At 38.9% G+C, this 13,015-nt stretch overlaps 1 pseudogene; it reads right to left on the bottom strand.

Annotated features, from left to right (window-relative positions):
• The window catches only part of LOC129402227 (uncharacterized), a 159,566-nt pseudogene that overhangs the window by 84,835 nt on the left and 61,716 nt on the right, over positions 1-13,015 (bottom strand).

Raw genomic sequence — 13,015 nt, forward strand, 5'->3', positions numbered from 1 at the left:
AAGGAAGCTCACAGACAATTCCTAAAATCTCATGAAGCGAATATGATGAAATAACTCAATATTTTATATTAATCACAAGTTAACTTGTGACAGCAGTGGTGCTGCAGACGCAGCTCAATCAGTGCACCTGGTCTCCTCAGAATAGCTTCTCTCATCTGAAGGTGTGATAAACTAGGTCAGTTGGGAGGGGGCCACACAGAGGCAGTTTGAGACCAGGAGTGTGGTTTGCTGTCAGGCAAAGACATCTGTGTCTCTCTGTGAGCCAGGGGAGGGAGAATAATTTTCTTATGAAACAGAAAAATGAAAAGTCACTGTTACTCTAGGACTTATTTCATAAGGACAAAAAAAATATCTAATTCTCCTAACATTTTGATTACATGCGAGTCTAGGAGCAATTATATTTGCCTGGAGAACATGATCCCCTCCTCAACGATGTGTGTGGCTGAAATGATCACAGTTGAGTCAAAACCCTAAAATCCAAAGATGTGATAGAGAAATTAGTCTGTTTCTTTTTTGAACTGCCTCTTTGGGGTCCACATTTAATTAGCCATATATCTACTTTTGAAAATGTTATTCCAGTGATAGAAATCACAGCCCAAGAATGTGAATTTTTTTAGAGTTGGGCCCATCTTCTTAAATAGTCTACAGTACTGCGAAAGGAGTAATTCCATAAGCATTAATCACTAATATTTTAAACATTATATAGTCTTTAAAATCTCCCAACTGTGAATTAATGGGGGAAATGCATCTGCAGAGGAGTTAGGGCCACTTTGTTGGGCAATGGGTTAGCCAAAATAATAAATGAGAGTGAGATGACACCTAATTAATGTACTACTCAACCAACAAAGCTTGTAAGCTAAAGGAATACTGTGCATGAACTGTGAACGGTAAGTTAATTGCAGCTCTTTTCATGTAATAAAGAAAACAAAAAGGGAACCTCAAAAAATATGATGATTATGATGATAATGACTAACCATGGGAGCAAGAAATTGTCAAGAAAATCTGTATTAGGTAAAGGAAGTGTTGTCAGAAGCATTGGAGATCTATATGATATTAAGTTGGTGAATGTATAGAAATATAGAAGAGGTTGTTTGGATTTAGGGTAGGTTCTCAGGAAAAGAAAACTACACTTGGATAAATCTAGTTATAGTATGAGAAAACAAAATATTCCAAAATTTCAAACTATAAAAACTGTGTCCAGTCTGAAAATGTAAGTAGAGTGAAGTGACAGAAGCTAGGTGACAGGTACTAGATCTGAAGGGTCCCATAAGTCAAATCAAGAAGCCAATCTAGTCCCTAGAAATGCCGTAATGCTGAGTATAGGGTAGGCTTTCTTGGTTTCTGTTTTAGGACAATCACACTTGTTACAGTTTGTGAGTTAGAATAAGGAGGCCATCATTCATTGTAAAAGATGCCAGTTAGAGGCAGGTGTTTATTAGATTAGAAAAAGAAAATGAAAATAAATGTATTCTTATTGAAATTCAAGAGATGCAGATGCCAACACTGATGATTAAAAGTGAAGAGTTGGTGGGAAAATGAGTGGATCTGAGATTTTCTATCTACAGCATTTATTTAATTGTATCAGAATGAAACACCGACCCTTCTAGGGTGGAAGGAGCCTTAAAGAACTGAATGGTCTCTCCAAGGAATTTGTCAAATGAAGGCTTCACTCTTGAAAGTGGATAGGAGGGTTTCAGGAAAATAGCCTCAGGTGACTAGAAGTCATGTTAGAAGTTGATCGGCCCCTTGATTGGAATAGAATATTCATTCAGACTGACAAGAGAAAACTTCACTCGATGCTTTCTTCTTGGCTCAGCTGAGAGGTGACTCCTGACCAAGATATTTTCTCTGCAGGAACTCAGGAGAAGCTCAGGTCTTATTTTCTAAATAGGTTACAATCTTTACAGATGGCACAACTTTTTTTCCAGACCACTAAGGGTTTGGATTCTCTCTTGGACTTTCTAAATCACACAGATCTTTCTCTGTAACTACCTCATTTGAGTCCAATGCATCTGTTGGATTGAATGACATATTGTCATGTTGGCTTACATTTTAGTACAAAGGAGCAAGATAGTAGATTTCTGATTCTGATATATGGAAAAGAGAGTATTCCTTGGTATTGGATAAGTGATCTTTATAACCCTGAAGATTATCTTTAGTCTTCATGCTAAAAAATGCTGAACATAATAATACTAATCCCTGTAACTTATTTTGGATGTCATGTCCATAGTCTATCCTCCTTCCTTCTGATCTCCTAAAATATAAGTCCACATTATTGATGTATTATGCCTCTGAAGTTTCTTGAAGTTTATCTTTCACCTTCTGGAGTACATGTTCTTAGCAATTCATCTGACATGATAGATTGCTTCTTAATCATTTGGTCCAATTAGCATGATGTCTTTGGTATAGCATGTTAATGTGGTATTGCATAGGATATCCAGATGGTCCATATCTCTTTGGACCATAATATGACAAAAATGGTAGAGTTAACATAGCTGCAGTCAAGAACTCTAAATATGTGTGGTTTTTCTTACTTGATGACTACAAGTCAATCCTCGCCTTTCAAGTCAGAATACAAAAAAAGAACAAACTCTCCAAAGTTATGAGCATTTGCTATCACCTGCATAGGCAACTATCCACCAAAATTTCCTCTCTGAGATAGTAGCTACGTGATTTAGTGTCACTCATGAGTATAATTTTTATTGGTGCAACATGATGAATTAAATATAGATACTAGCACAGTGGGTAGGGCATTTGCCTTGCATGCAGCCGACCCGGGTTTGATTCCTCCATCCCTCTTGGAGAGCCCAGCAAACTACCGAGAGTATCTTACCCCATGGCAGAGCCTGACAATCTACCTGTGGTGTATTAGATATGCCAAAAACAGTAACAACAAGTCTCACAATGGAGACATTACTGGTGTGTGCTCGAGCAAATCTATGAGCAATGGGATGATAGTGATGGTGCAGGCTATATATTTGTAATCTTCTAAAGTCTGCACTATAGCGATGTTATCTGGATGGAATATTTGCAAATCCACATCTTGTCTGCTGGAGGAGTGTAATTTAAGAAGTTTCCTAAATTTAGTTTTTAGCTCTCCTCATTATTTTACCCCCGACTCTGGAGTCCAAGGAGCCATTTGTGGCTTTTTCCAACCACGTGGACTGTCTACTTTAATCCTATATTCAAGGACTCAAGAGTTCAAAGAAATATTGGGGCTAGTGATGAGAAAGGGGAAAGAAATCAGAGAGAAGATTCTTGAAAGGAAAAATAAAGTGGAATACTTAAAATGGAGATTAGTATAAGACATATTTTCTCTCTACCTGAAGAGTCATGCTTGAAATAATCCTATGTTCATTTATTAAGGGAACTCTCCACTGATGACTCTCATTCTAAATATCATCAATAGGATTCTTTTCAAAGAGAAGAATTCAGAATTATGAGGATTATGGTAAGGGAGTTTTGAAACAGACTTCATGGAAACAAGAGAAATATAAGTGGAAGAAATAACTTCAAGGGTTCAGTTTAGACTGACCAGTGTAAATTCACAGTGGCACCGATTTTCTGGCTGGGTAATTATTTCCAACAGTGTTTGCCTCTGGGGGTAAACATTGAAAATTCTGGTGAAACAGAGCTCTTAAGTAAAGGAGCTAAGGATACTGCTAAGAAAAGAATTAGCTTATATAAAAATGAACACATGTATAGAACAATGATTTCAAACACTGGAATTTAAAATGATTAAGTTTGTTTTACAATTGTGTTTTATCATTGTTATTTTACTAAATATATCAAATTATCTAGGGTACAAATATATCATCATTACTGAACTCTTTTTGGTTTAAATAGTGTTTCAGAGTGTAATTATTAGTTGTTTGGGATGAATTTGATATCCATAGAGCTTTTGTAAATCCTGCCCATAATCAGGTCACTGTTTGTCCCTATATGGTTCAATTTAAATACTGAAGAGTAAATCAGTCACACTTTCCTGTCTTTAATGTGCAAATGCCTAATAAGAAATATAGCCCCCAAAAATGATAGACCAAAAAGTTTAATAGACCCCCCCAAAAAAAGAGGATGAGACAAAAGAAGTTTAATAATAATGTCTCTGGGGTTAAGGACTGGAGCGATAGTATATGCAGCCCTCTTGGAGAGTCTGGCAAGATGCCAAGAGTATCCAGCCCACACGGCAGAGCCTGGCAAGCTACCCATGGCATATTTGATATGCCAAAAACAGTAACAACAAGTCTCACAATGGAGATGTTACTGGTGCCCACTCGAGCAAATTGATGAACAACCAGAGGACAGTGCTACAGTGCTACTGTCATCGCTGGGGTTAACTGAAATTTAATCCCGGGAACCAAGTATGCTTCATTTCCCCCCAATCTCACACCCCAGTCCACCAAGAATAATTCCAGAGTGTAGTGTCAGGAGTAGTTCACAAGCACCACCAAAAGTAACTCCCTAAACAAAATTATAATACAAGTAATAACAACAACAGCTATAGCATTTCAATCTCTTGGAATACATGAGGGAGATTCAAAAAGATTTAGAGACTTGCCAGTATGACATTAAAGCTATTTACATTTACAGTAGAGAACATGAAAGTGGACAAAGAACATTCTAGGGAGATCAGAGTAAACAATGGAAACCTGATTATGCAGACTTAATTCTGCCTTCTGCATTAAGAAGAGGTAAGAAGATTAAATCTGCTAGGTACAGTGAGGAAGACCTAGAATTATAGATGTAAATATATTTTTCAAAGGAAGCACCAGCCCAGTCCCTCCCTTCAAAACAGTCATTTGCAATAAAACTGTATTTGAAGTGGCAGATTTTTGCTCTTCTAAAAGGCCTTTTGAATCTCATCCTAATTCCATGTAGAGGGAATGAATAGTTTTATTTTAAACAATGCTATTACACTTACTGGAGAAAGGAAATAAGATGAGTATTCTGAAATTACTAGATTGTCTTCTAAGAACTACTAGCCATGTTTTAGATAATGCTGTTATAAACTTTAACCTCTTCCTCATTTCTAGATTATAAATTTTGTGAAAGCAGGATAATATCAGAATGATTATCATCCCACTGTCTTTCCCATGTCTGGTCATGCACAGGATTCCTAGAGAGAAATAGGGCATCGGTTTTTCTGAATGAAATAATAAATGGACCAAAAGTTGCACTATTAGGGGTAATAAAAAGACAAGGCTTGCAGCAGCTGGGAGGTTTGCTTGAAGTAGGATTCCTGAGATGTATATTGAGATGATAAAGAGACTCTTGACAAGAAGCTAATGGATTCTATTAAAGGGGGAAAATGGGCAATTAACTTCATTCATTCTTTTCGCCTTGGAAGACTTTGAGGCTTAAAGAAATTAAACATCTTGCCCAAGGTCAAGCAATGACTAAGTGGCAAAATAAGGACTGTCAGCCCTATCAGACAAAAGATTTGGGCTCTTAACTAAATGGGCCAGCAGAGAGATCTAAGAGATGCTAATCAGGAAACCTAGTGACTCTCTCTAATTCTATCCCTAATTATCCAAGAGCCTCAGGCAAATGAGTCATTACCTCATGTCTCCATTGCTTCTTCTCTCACTTGGAGGGCAGAGGGCTATTTTCCATCCTTCCCTGGATTCAGTGAGACCCAGGAGTCATTGAAGGTTGCAATGACCATTTTCCACATGCTGCTAACAAGGTCACTGCTGTAGTGTCAGTGATGGAATCACTCCCTAAACATGGCTTGAGGAGGTCCACGAACAAAGACTCATTTGGAAGTCCACTTAAATGTGGCCTGTTACTGTCATAGAGGCTCCAGGCACAAAGGTTCTTGTCCTCAAGCAGTCAAAATTGAAAACAAATAGCTGGACATCAAGTAGCTGCATTCAGGAACAATTCTATTTACGGGCTGGTAAAGGAGAGCTGAGAAGCTTCGGGTTCTGGAAGGGTCTCCTTAAGCAGAACTCCAGAGAAAGGTAGAAATGTTTCCCTTCTACACCTTTTTAACAAAGGGCAAAGGGCAGTAGGTGCTTTGTTTATTGATTTTAAAGTAGGTGGACTTGTTTTGGTCATCTAGGTCAAAGTGGAAAGCTGAGATCTTCCAGGTTATTAGGCACCACCTAACCTATCTGGTGACATTCCATTCCAATCAGCTCTTTCCTTGGGTCATATTGATAAACTCTTCCTTCCTACTGTCCTGATACTTCCCCTTCTCCCCCAATCAATAATTGGTTTATGTTTTCTCTCTTACCGAAGTTGTCATGAGGCACCAAGTAAGTCATAAAGGGTTTGGGCAGGAGCTGATGAGTTCTTAAGGGGGAATTTCTGCACCTTTTCAGTATATAATGTTCCTCTGTGATGCTTCCAGGACTCTAGAGTCGCTGTGTGTTGTATGAGCATCAGAACTTCTTTGCAACAGTTTCCATTTGACTCTTGAGACTTTAGTAGACCTTTGCTCTGAGTTTAGAAAGCAAACGCGGGACACTTCCTAATTGTTAACAGTATTTGTCTTTTACACCAAACCTGGTGGTGCTCAGGTTTTACTCCTGACCCTGCATTGAGGGATCACTTTGAGCAATGTTTAGGGTCCATATGGGGTACCAGGGATCAAACCCATGTCAGCCGAATGCAAGACAAGAGCCCTCACTGCTATATTATTGTTCTTGCCCAAGAATATTTAATATAAAGTTAATACTGGGAAGATACATACAAAATATATTAGTACTAAAATATTTGGGAGACAGAATTAATTCAGAAAAAGATTTATGGATCAGAGAGATAAGTACAAGTAGTAAAGTGCTTGCATTGCGTGTGGTTGAATGAGATTTAGTGCTTATAACTTCCAGTACAGAGCCAGGAGTAAGTCCTAAGTATAGCTTAGCCATGGCCTCCAAAGAAACAAAAACCAAACCAACAATACAATTTGTCAACCTCTAATTTTATATTCACACAATTAGACCTCAGTTGTGTTTGGAATCCCTGATCAAAATTAGCTCATAGATAGGTCCAGTGATTTCTGAAATTCTGACATTTTTTTTTCCAGAATCAAGTTTTAGGTTATAGTGACAGGTTTTTCTTATTGAAAATTAATAACTTTACTTCCAACAGTCTCTAAGAGCCTGGCTCATTTATTTGCAGACTCTCTTCATGAAGTAGAGGGTTTGAAACTTTGCAAAATAAAAAATGAGTGAGGAATTCATTTTCTACCTATAGTTGTGATTAAATAGTTTTTTTTTTCCTTTAGATTAGGAGTCTTAAAAAAATTTCCTCACTTCCCATTTTCAAATTTTAAGACGCTAGAGAATATGCATCAAATAATAACCAAGGCCTAAAGTAAATCCAAGTTTGGGCATAAAAAGCTTGACAAAATTTTCTGGGAAAGCTAAATACCAACATTTGAAAATTACCATTTTTTGAATCTCATATAAATAAAAATATATAGAATATGTAACATGCACTTAATGGAAGATATGAAATATATATAAAATATTTTATATTTTTTCTCAGCTCATCTGAAAAATATTTTAGTGAACATATTATATATTGAAATCTATAGCATATAAGAAAATAAGTTAATAATGGCAGTATCAGAAGAGAGACATATGAACCACTATTATTATTATAATGCATCTGTACTGCACATGATATTTTGAAATATTTGGTGTATTTTATGTAAAAAATAGTTTTGGGCAAGTAGCCAACTCTGGTTTGATTCCCAGTGCTATATATAGCTTCCTGAGTAACTTCCTGAGTGATTTCTGAACATAGTCAGAAATTAACCCCCTGAGCACTGCAGAGTTTGGCCCAAATCCCCATGCCCCTCTTCCAAATACATACATATATATACATATATGCATATATTTATATATATGTCACTTGTATCACCTGTCATCCAGTTATTCATCAATTTGCTCAAGTGGAGGCCAATAATGTCTCCATTCATCCCTGTCACGTGCTAGTATAGCCTAATGGTGTCTGCTCGCTCCAGGAACAAGAAGAGCCTCAAACCGTTCATTCAGGGTCTTGACAAAGAAGTCTGACCATCTCGTAGGTGGACGGCAGGCATTCTTTTGATGTCCCATAGAATCCAGTTGGTAACAGCTCTACTCCAGTGGTCCTCTCCAAATTACATTATATGTCCAGCCCATCTGATTTTCAACGCTTTGGCAAATGAGACAGCATCCCAGATTCTTGATCATCGATGGAGGTCAGAACTCCAGATTCCTTCTCTCACTTGAGTAAAATGTGATACTTCAAGCATAGTTCTTAGGATTCCTTTTTGGGATACCCGAATAGTGTTTTCATCCTGTTTTTGTAGGGCCCAGGTCTCTGAGGCGTATGTTAGTGCAGGAAGAATGATGGAGTCGAAAAGATGTGCCCAGAGCCGGAGGTTCTTTGTCCTCTTAAGCACTTTTTCGATGCTCTTGAAGGCTTTCCATGCCACTCTCTTCTTCCTGCGCAGTTCAGGTGCCAGATCATATGTCACATTGAGTTTTCGACCTAGGTACACATAACTGCTGCATTCAGACATGTTTATTCCATTGAGGGCAAATGGAACATCAGGAACTAGTCCATTTCTCATGAACATAGTCTTCATGAGATTCAGCTACATTCTGACCTTTCCACAATCACAGTTGAGGTCGGCTATCATTCATGCCGCTTGACTAATGTTTGGTGTTATTAGGACAATATCATCAGTGAAGTGGAGGTGGTGTAATTGCCATTCCTTCCAGTTCCAGTCATCACATAACTTTCTCGAGGGTAGCACTGAAGAGTTTCGGTGAAATGGTGTCACCCTGATGAACCTCTCTCTTTACGTCAATAATCACTTCTTTGTAGAATGGCGAGATCCTTTTGTAGAATGGTGGTGAATCCATAATTTCAGCTCATGGAGGATCCTGATGTACTGAATTTGAAAGCCCTGTTTAGCTAGGACTTCAGTCTCAACAGAATCAAAAGGCCTTCTTTAAATCGATGAACATTAGACAGAGCGGCATCTTGAAATCTTGTGTAACTTCAATAAGTTTGGTCACTGTGTGGAGATGGTCGACTTGCTCGCATGGTTGCCCTTCATCTAGTGTTCTGCCAATACTATTCAGTATGACACAAGTGAAAAAGTGTAGACAATGGCCATCAGGCCGATTGGGCAATAGTTGCCAAAGTCGTGGATGTCTCTCTTCTTGTACAACAGGATGGTTCTGCTGGTTCAAAACCATGCATTCAGACAGGTACTGTATGAAGAGCCAAGTCAGTGTACTGATGATTACTGTTGACATATTCTTCAGGTGTTTGGGATTGACCTTGTCTAGATTGGGTGTGATACGCTTCTTTATTGACAGAAAGGCATGTTGGATTTCAGAAGGGAGGATGCTGGGAATGACGTATCCATTCCACAGAATTTGGTATGTGGGTAGGTGGATGTGGCTATCAAGGAGATATGAGTAGAAGTCGTGGATATCCTTTTCCATTGCCCTTCTGGAAGATGTGATAGATCCTCAGGATGTCGGAGGGCAATCATTTTGGTCTTATAGTTGGCCAAGGACAGGTGAGTGACCTTGTAACCTAGGACTCTAGGCTCAACAAGACCCAGGAACAGAGACAATCTGCCTGCTTCCCCCAATATCCAGTGACCCATAAGACACACTCTGCCAGTGCCAGATAAATTCCTCATCAGCTGACCTCCAGTACCCAAATGTCACCACACTTCAGGCCGCTTTCTTGACCACGAGGCCTTCAAGTGGCTGTATGACACAACATAAACATGTCCTAACCACTTTCCATAATTACTGCACCATATTTGATGGGGTTCAAATATGGTGTGAACCATAGGAACACCTATAATGTCAATTAGAGGCCACCATAAAAGCCTCCATCCCTCTCAGAGAGTTAGGCAAGCTACCGAGAGTATCCCGCCCTCATGGCAGAGCCTGGCAAGCTACCCGTGGCTTATTCAATATGCCAAAAACAATAACAACATTGGGCCTCCTTCCCCGACCCTGAAAGAGCCCCCCAACATGGCAGCATTGAGAAGGACAAACAAGGAGAGATTGATAAAATCTCAGAGCCGAACTAGGCTGTCAAAACAAAGAAAGACTGAAATGACTGCATTTTTAATGAACATAAGTTGGCATCTTAAGCATCCACTGAGGACCTGATCATGCAAGTGCAGAGGATCACATATGATGTCATTGGATCGACCGGGATGAGAAGGTATAGAACACATCACACCATTTTCTCTTTTTTTTTAATTTATTTTTTTTTAATTGAATCACCATGTTGAAAGTTACAAAGCTTTCAGGCTTAAGTCTCAGTTACATAGTGCTCGAACACCCATCCCTTCACCAGTGCACATATTCCACCACCAAGAACCACAGTAAACCTCCCCCCCACCCCTCCGCCCCCCAGCCCCCACCCCGCCTGTGTAGTTGATAAATTTCACTTTACTTTCTCTTTACTTTGATTACATACAAACAAAAACTTCACTATTATTGTTGGGAGTTTTCCCCCCCCCCACCCCGAGTCGGACCTGCTGGAAAGGAAGAATTTGATAATTTGTTTTCCATTGCTGAGAATGAGGAGATATGAGGTCGTGTGGCCACGTGAGGTTCTATATTTCTGTATTTTAGTATTTTAGTGACTAAGTCTAGAGGGCTTTCTGCCAGAGGTTGCATCATTGCTAGCTTGTACCTCTCTGCTACTTTATATTCCATATATGAGTGCAATCTTTCTGTGTCTGTCTCTTTCTTTCTGACTCATTTCACTCAACATGATACTTTCCATGTTGATCCACATATATGCAAATTTTATGACTTCATGCTTTCTAATAGCTCCATAGTATTCCATTGTGTAGATGTACCAAAGTTTTTTTAGCCAGTCATCTGTTCTCGGGCATTCGTTTTTTTTCCACATTCTGGCTATTGTAAACTGTGCTGCGATAAACATACAGGTGCAGATGTCATTTGACTATACTTTTTTGTTTCTCTGGGGTATATTCCCAGGAGTGGTATTGTTGGGTCAAATGGAAGCTCAATTTCTAATTTTTTGAGAATCGAAAATATTGTTTTCCAAAAGGGCTGAACCAGTTGACATTCCCACCAGCAGTGTAGGAGGGTTCCTTTCTCCCTACATCCACATCAATAGTGGTTGTTTTTGTTCTTTTGGATGTGTGCCATTCTCTGTGGTGTAAGGTGATATCTCATAGTTGATTTGATTTGCATCTCCCTGATGATTAATGATTAAGAGCATTTTTTCATGTGCCTTTTAGCCATTCATATTTCTTCCTTGAGAAAGTTTCTGTTCATTTCTTTGCCCCATTTTTTGATGGGGTTGGATTTTTTTTTTTTTTTGTAGAGGTCAACCAGTGCTTTATATACCTTTGATATCAACCCCTTATCTGATGGGTATTGGGTGAATATCCTTTCCCATTTTGTAGATTGCCTTTGAATTCTGGTCACTGTGTCTTTTGCAGTACAGAAGCTTTTTAGTTTAAAATAGTCCCATTTGTTTGTCTCTGTTTCTACTTGATTACTTAGTTCTGTGTCATCTTTGAAGATACCTTTAGATTCAATATCATGAAGGGTTTTGCCAACCTTGTCTTCGATGTACCTTATGGATTGTGGTCTGATATTGAGGTCTTTAATCCATTTTGATCTGACTTTTGTGCATGGACATCACACCATTTTCGACACTGGAGAAGAATTGTTCCTCCAAACATGTAATGGTAGAGATGTCGATGGTGTTGGTGTCCTTGTCAACACAAACTTGGCCATGAGCATTGATTTATTTGAATGCCTAACAACTCAAATTGGACACTTACATTTGAATACATGTGGCTCATTGCTGGCAGCTTCTATCTTACTTGTCTTTGCTCCAACATCCAACAATGATGAAGAAGAAATTGAGAAGTTCTACATGGAGCTGGAGAAGTTTTATAAAGAAGACCACACCTTCTACAAGGTCATTTTCGGTGATATTAATGCCAAGGTAGGACCTAGAAGGTCTCCCGATGAACTCCACACCAGGGCCAACAGAGTAGAATGGAACAAACAGGGTGAAAGACTGTCTTCTGAGTTCAAAATGTTGACCAAGATAATCCATGGTAACTCACAATTCCAGAAGCCCCAGTCTAAACGTTGGACATGGGAGTCTCCTGGGGGACAGTTCCACAATGAAATTGACCATATTATATTCAATCTACGGTTTTGCCTGACCAATGTCATTGACCTAAAATTCCAAATGGGATCAGAAAACCCTCTCTTTCATGCGAAATTCTACTTCACGCAATGGGAAGAAAGGACTGCAAAGTTTAAGAAGAGAACTCCCAAAACAACCACTAACGGGGAGCTCTTTGGCAGTATTGAAGCGATATGGGAAGATGCCATCACTGTCAACATTGACAAGGAATACAATCGACTGGTTCAGCATTTCCATGATTGTGCGAGGAATGCAGAGAGAGAGAAAGCCACAAAAAGTTACCTGTCTTCGGAAACTCTTGAGCTCATTTGGCAACATGGTCTGGCGGGAGCCTCAGCTAATCAAAAGGTAATGTCCAAACTTGCAAAGCTGTGCAGAGAAGCAATAAAGGAAGACCTCAAATATAGAAGAGCAAGCAGTGTTGGCTGATGTGGCAGAAGCTGGGAAAATTATTCACAAATATATATATGTATATATGTATAAATATATATATGTATATATATATATTGCACTGTAGCATTGTCATCCCGTTGTTTATTGATTTGCTCAAGCGGGCACCAGTAACATCTCCATTGTGACACTTGTTACTGTTTTTGGCATAACAAATAGAATACACTATGGAAAGTTTGCTGGGCTCTCTGAGAGGGAAGGAGAATCAAACCTGGGTCTGCTGCATGCAAGGCAAATGCCCCACCTGCCTGCTGTGCTATCGCTCCAGTCTATATCTATATCTATATCTATATCTATATCTATATCTATATCTATATCTATCTATATATAAAATTATCACTGTCATCCCTTTGATCATTGATTTGCCCAAGTGGGCCCAGTAATA

The sequence above is a fragment of the Sorex araneus genome, chromosome 1 (assembly GCF_027595985.1).
Source record: "Sorex araneus isolate mSorAra2 chromosome 1, mSorAra2.pri, whole genome shotgun sequence".
Lineage (NCBI taxonomy): Eukaryota > Metazoa > Chordata > Mammalia > Eulipotyphla > Soricidae > Sorex > Sorex araneus.